Consider the following 10,073-nt stretch of genomic DNA (forward strand, 5'->3'; position numbering starts at 1 on the left):
ATGAGAAAAGCTCTAGGTCTAGTGTCCCCGTTTTTAAGTTTTACAAAAGTAAAAACATTACTTGTTTTGGAGGTAAATTAGCTTCTGAGCTGAAAATGTCCCCGGATTTTGTCTGAGAAATCTGGTCACCTTACTTTACTCGCTGTGTCTCAATAGTTTTTGAGACCTCGGGTAATCGTCTCGGGTAACAATACTCTAGCTATAAAACTTAATATGAGCACACAAATGTGGAAATGAAATAAAATGCCCGTCCCTTGTAGCCGAGATAAATTAGCCTGAAGCTGATGCTCACATGTCCAGGAGGAAATTAGCCAACTCAGCGTCCTTTTGGGCTCCAAGCTGTCGTCATCTTTCAAATACATCTCTAATATTTCCCTCAGGTTTGTAACGTCTCTGGTCATGCAACTGTTTGAAACATGCCAGGGTTTTTTAGGTCGGGTAGAATCTATCTCTGTTGATCCTGTTTGTTTCTTTGCTGCTTTCATGGCTGTAATAATGTTACAGCTGTAGCGTGCTGGGTTTACGTTTTTACAGTTAGATCTGGCAACAAGATCAGGCTGCAATATATAGGTAAGGTGTACGGCAAGATTTCTCACAACCCTCTGACTGACTTAAACTGTATATGAGACAAGGTCCCTCAAGAAGGCACAATCAGTCCTGGACGACCCTAGTCACCCCCTGAACAGCTGCTTCATTTTGTTGCCGTCTGGCCGCAGATTCAGTCGCCCTAAATGTAGGACAAAGAGACACAAAAACTCTTTTGTCCCTGCTGCTATAGGCTTTTTTAATAAGTCAATGTGAGGTGTGGACTTCCAGGTAGTACGTATGTATTTTGTTTTTAGATGTATGGCTGTTGTCATGTATAACCTGTGTGTTATTTTTTATAACACACAGTGTGTTTATTATTACAAAAATTCCATCACGGAACAAAACACTGAGAAAATACTGGCATAAGAGAATAGTATAGAAGGTTTTTATTTTATTGTGATTATACAAGTGCAGGAGATTGAAGCAACCCCTTTACAGTGTTGACACAAAATATAAACTATAAAGTATAGGTAGTGCAGAAAAAAAGAGAGGGGAAGGGAGCTGGTGCTCAGTCCTGAGAGCGTCTATATACATATATAAAATTGTTAAGGTAGCACAGACGGACTCAAGTGCACGGCTCAAATAATAAGATTTAATGGGAAAACAAAAGTTAGGGAGTGTTAGTGGGAAGATGGACGCCAGGAACAGGAAAGCGGAGGACCGGAGGCTTGGGAGAAACTCGGGACGTGAGTATATCTGAAAACCAGGAGCTGAGGAGGAGACACAGGAGGTGGAACGTGGAAGAACCGGGAGCATGACCAGAGAAGGAGACACGAACACGAGGAGCGGAAAAGAAGGATGATGGAAGCGGGATGCTGTGGTAGGAGGACAAAGGGGTGAAGCCAGCTGACCGGAGGTAAGGATGACAGGATGGAACTGCAGGGAAGAAAACAGAGAGTTATGTACATAGAACACGAGGAGACAAAACTTGTAAGGTAAAAGGCTGACGAGGTTCACCAGTGTGAGTGGAGCACGATCAGGTGAAGGGTGGATGAAGAGCTGGGGTAGATATTCTTTGGGAGATGGTTAATGACAGGCAGGTGTGAGCAGCGGGAGCTGTTGATTATTGATGACGAGAAGGTGTGCGTAGGAAGAAACCAAACAAAATCGTAAACTGGCAGGACCACAGAAAAAATTAACTAATCAACAACTAATGGCCCGCTGGACCCCAACCATAACAGTACCCCCTCCTCAATGGAAGCCCCCAAGCGGACCGCAAGGCTTGTCTGGGTGGGCCCTGTAAAAGTCCTCCAGTAGAGTCTCGTCCAGAATCTGGCTTGCAGGAATCCACGACCTCTCCTCCAGACCATAGCCGAAGATCCTGGGAGGATAGCCACACCTTCTGGCTGTGCTGGCAGACGGGGGCAGTTCACCGGGGGTGATCGGCCAGGTGTCTATTGCGGGAAGCCGTACGTTGCAGTGCTGCCCTGGCCTCCCTCCACACTCGTCGACACCGCCAAAGGCAAGCTTGAACAGAAGGGACTGCCACCTCCTCTTCCAGGGCAAGGGAAACCGGGGGCTGGAATACCATGGCACACATAAATGGGGCATCACTGGGCAGGGAGTTGTGAGCGTACTCCACCCAAGGGAGGTGACAACTCCATGTGGACGGGATACGGTATGCCACACACCTAAGAGCCGCTCCCAGATCCTGATTGGCCCGCTCGGTCTGTCCGTTGGTTTGGGGATGTTAGCCGGAGGATAGGCTGACAGTGGCACCGAGGTCTGGGCAGAATAACTTCCAGACCTGCTACGTGAATTGGGGTCCCCGTTTGGAGACGATGTCCTGGAGGATCCCATGGAAAGGCCCTGTCCTATAAAAGATAATCCTGTAATAGCGCAGTCTAATCTCCCAACATCTAACTGGGGTATCGCAGTGCGGATGTCCTCAACTCTCTCATAAAAATACATCATAAAATCCTTTGCTGACAAATCTATACTTATGTACTGGATGCAGACAATGTGTTTGTCTATTGACAGTTTCAAATAAAAGTCTAGGGTTGTGCTTGTTATTCATAATCACAGTAGAATAAAAAGCTGCCTTTGCAGTAGCCATCATAGACCGGTAGGTGGTCAGACTGTCATGCCATGCCCCATAATAAACTTCAAGCTTATTATGGCGCCACCAACGTTAAACTTTTCTGCAGCTCTTTCTGAGAGTCAGCATCTCGTCATGTAGTCAAGGTGTAGGATTTTTTAAAGAACACTTCCGTATCTTGGCTGGGGCCACCCCTTCCAATAAGTCCCGAAGTGAACTATTAAAATTGTCTGTGGGACAGTCCATCAACAAGGCTTGGCTAAAAACTGGATCCATCACATCTGGAAATTTGAAATTAAGGTCAAGTAAGCATTAGTGCTAATATAATGAGATAACCTTGTCTTTTGCACCATTTTCCCCATACCAAATGAATTGGGGATAAATATGTCAAATGATATCAGCGAGTGATAAGAAATTGGTAAGACACTGATATTGTTAACTGACACAGACAAACCATAACTTAGAACTTAATCTAATGTATGATCCTGCTGATGTGTAGATTCAGACACAAATTGTGTGAAACTAAAAGACTAAGTAACGTCTAAAAAGTCTTTAACTAATGGCTTATTGTCACAGCAAATATGTATATTAAAATCGCCAACAATTAAAATCCTCTCATACTGAAAAACAAATCTAGATCAAATTTCAGCCCACTCAGAAATAAAGTTGTCATTATACTTAGGTGGACAATATATTATAGCGATCAAAACCACAGTAGGTTTAATTATAGAAAAAAGCTTTGATTTAAAGCTAGAAGAAGGATCACAGTTGACAATCTGTTTGCACTTAAAATTGTCCTTAAAAAGTGAAACAGTCCCCCCTCCTCTTCCAGAAAGTCTCGGAGTATTGAGAAAACTGGTGTTAAGAGGACAAAGATCAAGTCACGAAGAACAAATGTCTTATTAGACAATGGCCGAACGTTCAGAAGAGCCACTCGTACATTTATTTCTTCGTCAACCAGCGACAAATTGCGGTCCAGTATATGCAGGTTATCCACACACACACCGCCTCCTCTGCACCGCCTCCTGTCAATTCAACAGGGCGGAAAAAGCTGATCGGAATCCGGACGCCCCGGACAAACAGGTTGAATTCACCGCCGCACCAAATCCAGATGATTTTAGCTAGCCGGCATACCAACAATCGGGTCCATACCATTACCTCTCAACAAAGTCCTCAACTTCACACGCTTGCCAGAACGTGTACCGCGAGCACGCCAACGTCTCCTGCGAGGTCTCACCTGAAGCAGGAAAGTTGTCTCCCTGTGGCGAAGCTCCTCCGGAACCGCAGCCAAGAAGAGGGGAGAACCATCACCATGTCCACCCTTGACAATGGAATACCTCCCAAAAGAAGCCCAGATATCAAACAGTGCATGGCACTCATGAACCAGTGATGATTCAGCGCCACCAACAAGCAGGGACGCCACCAGAAGCAAAATAAACGGCACGAACAACGACGATGGGGCGAAAACACGAACAGAGAAACGGAATGCCATGACAGTCGGCGCCATCTTCTCAAAAAGATCTGATGACGAGCAGGTGTGCGTAGTCAGCTGGCTTCAACAGGAAAGAGGGAGAAACCAAACAAAATGGGGATTTGGCTAGTTGCCAAATGTGGGGGTGGGCTAGCACACAAACACACATACACTGTTGCACACACCAGACACCAGCCACTACATTCTGTTTGATGATAGCTGGCGTTTAACTCAGGCTAATTAATTAGCCAGTAAGTGGCGACTTATAGAAGCCTGTCTTCCAAAAAAAAGCTAAATTAAATTAAATTAAATGTAGATCAATTAACTGTTGACCAACAAGCAGGAAACAGAGTCTCAGTTCACCCGTCTGGGAGGCTCTGACACACTTTCCGCACTCCGTGTCAGCGGACAGCTTTAAAACTTTACCAGCTTGTTTCACTTCTTCTGATATAGTCACCTTTATAAGTTGGTTTATGACATCCACACCTTTAATAAATGTTTCCTTTGACAGCAGAGTTACTGAAGGGCCTCTTCCTTTTGTTTCATGCTGCTTTTTGCTGTTTTTTTAATGCAGGTCTTAACCTCTGTTGGAGGCAAATGTCATATCTAGTCAAGAGTAAAATGAACTCCAAGAAGTCTTCTTGCTAAGTCCATTTGCCTATGACTTTAACAACATCCAATATGCGCTCCATCACCTGACATATTTTTTTTCACTTGCTCAAAAAGTAAGATCTGCACTATCACTATGTGTCTTCCTTTATCGTGTTACACTATCCTTTGGTGAGCGTGGTTCATGATTGTCTTTCATGCCTCCCTTCATAAAAGGGCCATCACTGACCAAAAGTGCAAATGCCAAACAAACAACACAGTACAGATTGTTTTTTTCACAATAAGTCACTTGCGCTTTGTTCCATCTTTGCTATTGAAAACCTTTGGTATAGGAACATTTGTGGTTTGTTGAGGATAAGAAAAAAAAAGTGTTTATCCTGTGACTGTAACAGAATCACTTCCATCAGTCTTGTTTCTGCTGCTGAGGTGTTGCCTCTGTACTTGGTCCCTGATTAGACTCTGCTCTACCTTTCGCACTTGATTTTGTAACTCTAGACTCAAGTGCACTTGTGTGTAATCACAACAAAAAGCCTTCTGTAAGCTTTAACATATTTGATATGGAAAGCACATTTTGATTGACACAATGAAAAAAGTCAGTAAATGTATTATCCTATTACCTTTTAATCGTGGGCTTCATATATTTACTGTCTTTTAATAATAAAAAACACATAATGGGTCACTAGTGAACATTTGGGAATAGAAAGATGTTATACAGTAACTAATCTGATAACAGCTTACCTGTGTCTTCCCCAGCATTCATCTCTTGCATAGAACCAGGGTCCTGGCTCTGCTCCTGACACTAAATCAAGTTTTTTAATTGTCATAATTCTCAGCACAAATCACCCCCTTTTTACAAGCTCTCTAATCAAGCCAAAACGTTGTTTAGCAGACAGCGTTGTTTTGCACGGCCTCTTTATTTTGGATTATAAATTATCCATTTGACATATTATTTTTTTGCTCGCATCCTCAAGCACGTCTGACTGAAGTTTACACTTGAAGTGACTTTATTTATAGCAAAGTGCTGCTGTTGGGGGAGTTAACAAAGAATTACATCATTACCTACAGGCTGTGCTCTGAGACTGTGCTGCGAGAAAAAAACAAAAACTTGTTCGAGCATTTCAAAGTAAAAAAGACTTTGCTGTGCTCTGCCTGGCCCATTAGTCTATGGTTTGACAACGGAGATGCGAGTGACAACTATTTTGACCTCAGTGTTTTACTAAATTAGCATCTTTTATTCCTTGATGTTATTTGTAAGCTTTTAACTGTAAGTGGCTGACACCTACACCGACAATGAAATGTAGTGTTTTTTCCTCTCTGTACTGATGCTACGGTAGCAATTGGTTTGCCTTGGTTTGAGTCTCAGATTTCAGGGAAGTGCACACACATCTCCCTCTTCAGGAGAGGAATATGAACACCTCGAGAGACAAACTTTGCACAAATACAGGGTTGTCATAAGTCTCATATTCACAAAAGAGAACACATTTCATATCAGACAGAATGTACATTATAAACATATCTGTAAACCATGGTTGGTACCTTAGTTAAGTAAACGAAAGCGCTTGGTTACAGATCATGATTAAACACTTTGTACACTCATTGACACAAAAGTAGGAGGAGTACAAAAGCATACGTACAGTACACAAAAGCATACTTACAGTACATAATACATAGAGACAGGTTAGTCAGAGTTTACCTTAACCATCCTGGCTTGCCTCCTCTCTGTATTGTGCTCAGGTTTCAGTAAAGAAAGAATCACAGTGAGACAATGTCGGCACATAGAGTAAGCAGTGAATACTTACATTAATCTTGTGTGTTGCCAGTATAATAAGTTTAATTTGTAATGCACTTTATATTTATGCAAATCCCAAAGTGCTACATGATAAAAACAGGTAAGTGCTAAAAACAAAAACACATGGAGAGCATGAAAATAAAAAATAAAATAAACAAAACCAATAAGGAAACGGGCAAGAGTTCAATCAAAAGCTCTCCTAAAAAGGTGGGTTTTAAGGCCACCTTTAAAAGCATCCACATTCTGTGGTGTCCTCGGGTGGTCAGGTTCCTGAGGTGAAAGAAGGAGGTCTTGCAGAGATTTTTGATGTAGGCCTCATAAACCGAATGAGACTCCATTTTAACACCCAGATTAGTGGCTGATGTTGAGAGTGGAATATTTTGGCCAGAAGGAGTGATAATGGTATATACACAATATATACATACTCTAAACAGAACAATATAAAGGCATGAGTGCAATGAAGAGATCAATAAAATTATTTAAATGTGGAGCATAGTGCAAGGATACTGGGATAAATCTGAAATAGAAAAAGAGAACAATGAATGAATAACAAATAAGAGAGATTTGAGAATGGGAATGATGAGTAAATAGTAAATAATAAATAATAAGTGAGATATGAGAATGAGAATGAGAATGATGAATAAATAGTAGATAATAAGTGAGATTTGATAATGGGAATGATGAATAATACTAAATAAGTGGAATACTAAGTGGAACCAGTGAGTATGCTGTAGAGACCTAGAATTTAACCTGACACTGATGGTAAGGAGTCAGCTGTTCATCAGAGAGATGGCTTGTGGGTAGAAACTGTTCCTGAATCTGTTGGTTTTGGCGCACAGTGCTCTGTAGCGCCTGCCAGAGGGGAGAAGCTGGAACAGGTTGTGTCCGAGGTGAGATGGGTCTGCAGTGATGGTTCCTGCCCGTTTCCTGACTCTGGATGTGTATAAGTCATGTACGGAGGGCAGGTTGGCACCGATGATCTTCTCTGCAGTCCTAACTGTCCGTTGTAGTCTGCTCCCTTCCTTTTTGGTGGCAGATCCAAACCAGACAGTGATGGCCGTGCAGAGATCAGACTGGATGATGGCTGAGTAGAAGTGGATCAGTAGCTCCTTAGGCATGTTTAGCTTCCTGAGCTGGCGCGGGAAGTACATCCTCTGCTGGGCCTTTTTGATGATGGTGTCTGATGATGGCTTCAGTCTTGGAGCTGTTTAGCTGCAGAAAGCTTTGCTTCCTCCACACCTTTACCTCCTCCAGGCAGGTGGTCAGAGTGGATGATGGCAGGGCAGCAGAAGGGGTTGGGTTTGTCCTAAGATAGAATTGAGTTTCATTAGCATAGCAGTGGACTAAGATTCCATGCCAGCGGATGACAATGGCCAATGGGGAGCATGTAGAGGATGAACAGGGTGAAAATGTGTTTGCATATTGGATTTATCACAGTTTCTGACTTTATGAGACGTTTGCCAGTGCTGAATTTATTGAATCTTCCTCCTTCTGTTAGTCTTTCTGCATGTTGAGAATAATTGGATTTCACATCCATTTACAAAAATAAACCACACACACACACAGCTTGTATTACTGATTTACATTTCTTTCTTTGGCACTGATGTATTTGTGCACAACCAGCTTATTTTTTATAAGCCAGCAAGGCTAATAGAAAATAAATAAGTAAGTAAATAAATAAATAAGATGAATCTTTGGAGAAGAACCCTTCATAGGAGCCAAGTTGGGTGTTCAATTTTTAACTAACGATTTGTTAAACCTTTTGTGCTGCAGCAGATGCGGCACATTTTACTCTCTCTTTAGAGACAAAGCTTTCTTAAAATTAATATGTGAAAGATAATAAGACATAATAAGGATAATAATGATAATAATAATTATGATAAAACTAATAATAATAATAATCCATCCATCCATTGATCTTCATCCGCTTATCCGGTATCAGGTCACGGGGCAGCACTTCCAGCAGGGAACCCCAAACTTCCCTTTCCCAAGCCACATTAACCAGCTCCGACTGGGGAATCCCAAGGCGTTACCAGGCCAGGTTGGAGATGTAATCCCTTCACCGAGTCCTGGGTCTTCCCCAAGGCCTCCTCCCAGCTGGATGTGCTTGGAACACCTCCCTAGGGAGGCGCCCAGGAGGCATCCATACCAGATAATCTCGTCCTCTTGGTCATGATCCAGCCTTCATGACCATAGATGAGGGAAGGAACAAATAATGACCGGTAGATCGAAAGCTTTGCCTTCTGGCTCAGCTCCGTTTTTTGTGTAATTCCGCACCCGCTGCTCCAATTCCTGCTCCATGGTCCCCTAGCTTGTGAACAAGACCCTAAGGTATTTAAACCCCTTCAGTTAGGGTAAGAACTCAATCCCTACCTGAAGAAGGCCCTCCATCGGTTTCCTGCTGAGAACCATTGCCTCAGATTTAGAGGTGCGGATCTCCATCCCAGCCGCTTCAGACTCAGCTGCAAACCGATCCAGGGAGTGCTAAAGGTCACAGACCAATGATGCAGTCAGGACCACATCATCTGCAAAAAGCAGCGATGAGATCCTGAGCCCACCAAACTGTAAACCCTCCCCACCCCAACTATTCCTTGATATCCTGTCCATAAATTATTCAGAATTGGTGACAAAGCGCAGCCCTGACAACCCAAACACAGCTCTCGCTTTGGTCATACAGAGATTGGATGGCCCTGAGAAGGGACACCCTCACCCCTTACTCCCGCAGCACCTCCCACACTATCTCCCGGGGGACCCGGTCACACGCCTTTTCCAGATCCACAAAACACATGTAGACTGGTTGGGCATACTCCCAGGCTCCCTCCAGGATCCTTGCAAGAGTAAAGCTCTGATCTGTTGTTCCACAACCAGGATGGAATCCGTATTGTTCCTCTTCAATCCGAGGTTCGACTATGAAGTTCCCCCAGCAGAACTATGGAGTCCCCTACTGGACCCCCATACAGGACTCCATTCAATGTCTCCAAGAAGGCTGAATACTCCAAATGCACAAACAACAGTCAGAGTTTTCCCCCCATCACCCGCAGGCGTAGGGAATCCAACGCAGCGGCACTCAGCCGGGGGCTTGTGAGTATCCCCATACCCGCCCAGCGCCTTACACCCTGGGCAACTCCAGAGTCGGACAGAGTCCAACCGCTATCCAGCAGTATGGTTCCAGATCCGAGACGTAGACGTAAGCCCGACCAGATCTAACTGGTAGCTCTCCACCTCCCGCGCAAGTTCTGTCTCCTTCCCCCACAGAGAAGTGACATTCCATGTCCCCAGAGCCAGCCTCTGCTGCTTTGGTTTGGTCCATCGAAGCCCCCTTTGCTGGCACCAATTTGGCAGCGCAACCGACCCCAGCGGTTCCTCTGACAGGTGGTGGGCCCATGGGATGGAGAGAAGGGTGCCACGTAGCTGGGCCCAGCTGGGCAGGGTCACTTCCTCTCTGCCTCGTTTTTGAACCATTCTTAGTCTGGCCCCTCACCTGAGACCACTTTGCCATGGGAGACCCTACCAGGATTACACAGCTCCAGAAAACACAGCCCTCAAGTTCATAGGGACACACAAACCTCTCCACCACA

The 10,073-nt window shown here is 44.0% G+C and overlaps 1 protein-coding gene across 1 annotated transcript in view; it reads left to right on the forward strand.

The window, feature by feature from the left end:
* LOC117952668 (ribosomal RNA processing protein 1 homolog B-like) overlaps positions 1-9,354 on the forward strand; it is a 43,345-nt gene extending 33,991 nt beyond the window's left edge. Inside the window, exon 18 of the transcript XR_004658468.1 lies at positions 9,339-9,354. The gene's annotated coding sequence lies outside the window, so the exon portion shown is untranslated. The remainder of the gene's footprint in view (positions 1-9,338) is intronic.
* Positions 9,355-10,073: the final 719 nt, after the last annotated feature.

This window comes from Etheostoma cragini, chromosome 11, assembly GCF_013103735.1.
Source record: "Etheostoma cragini isolate CJK2018 chromosome 11, CSU_Ecrag_1.0, whole genome shotgun sequence".
Lineage (NCBI taxonomy): Eukaryota > Metazoa > Chordata > Actinopteri > Perciformes > Percidae > Etheostoma > Etheostoma cragini.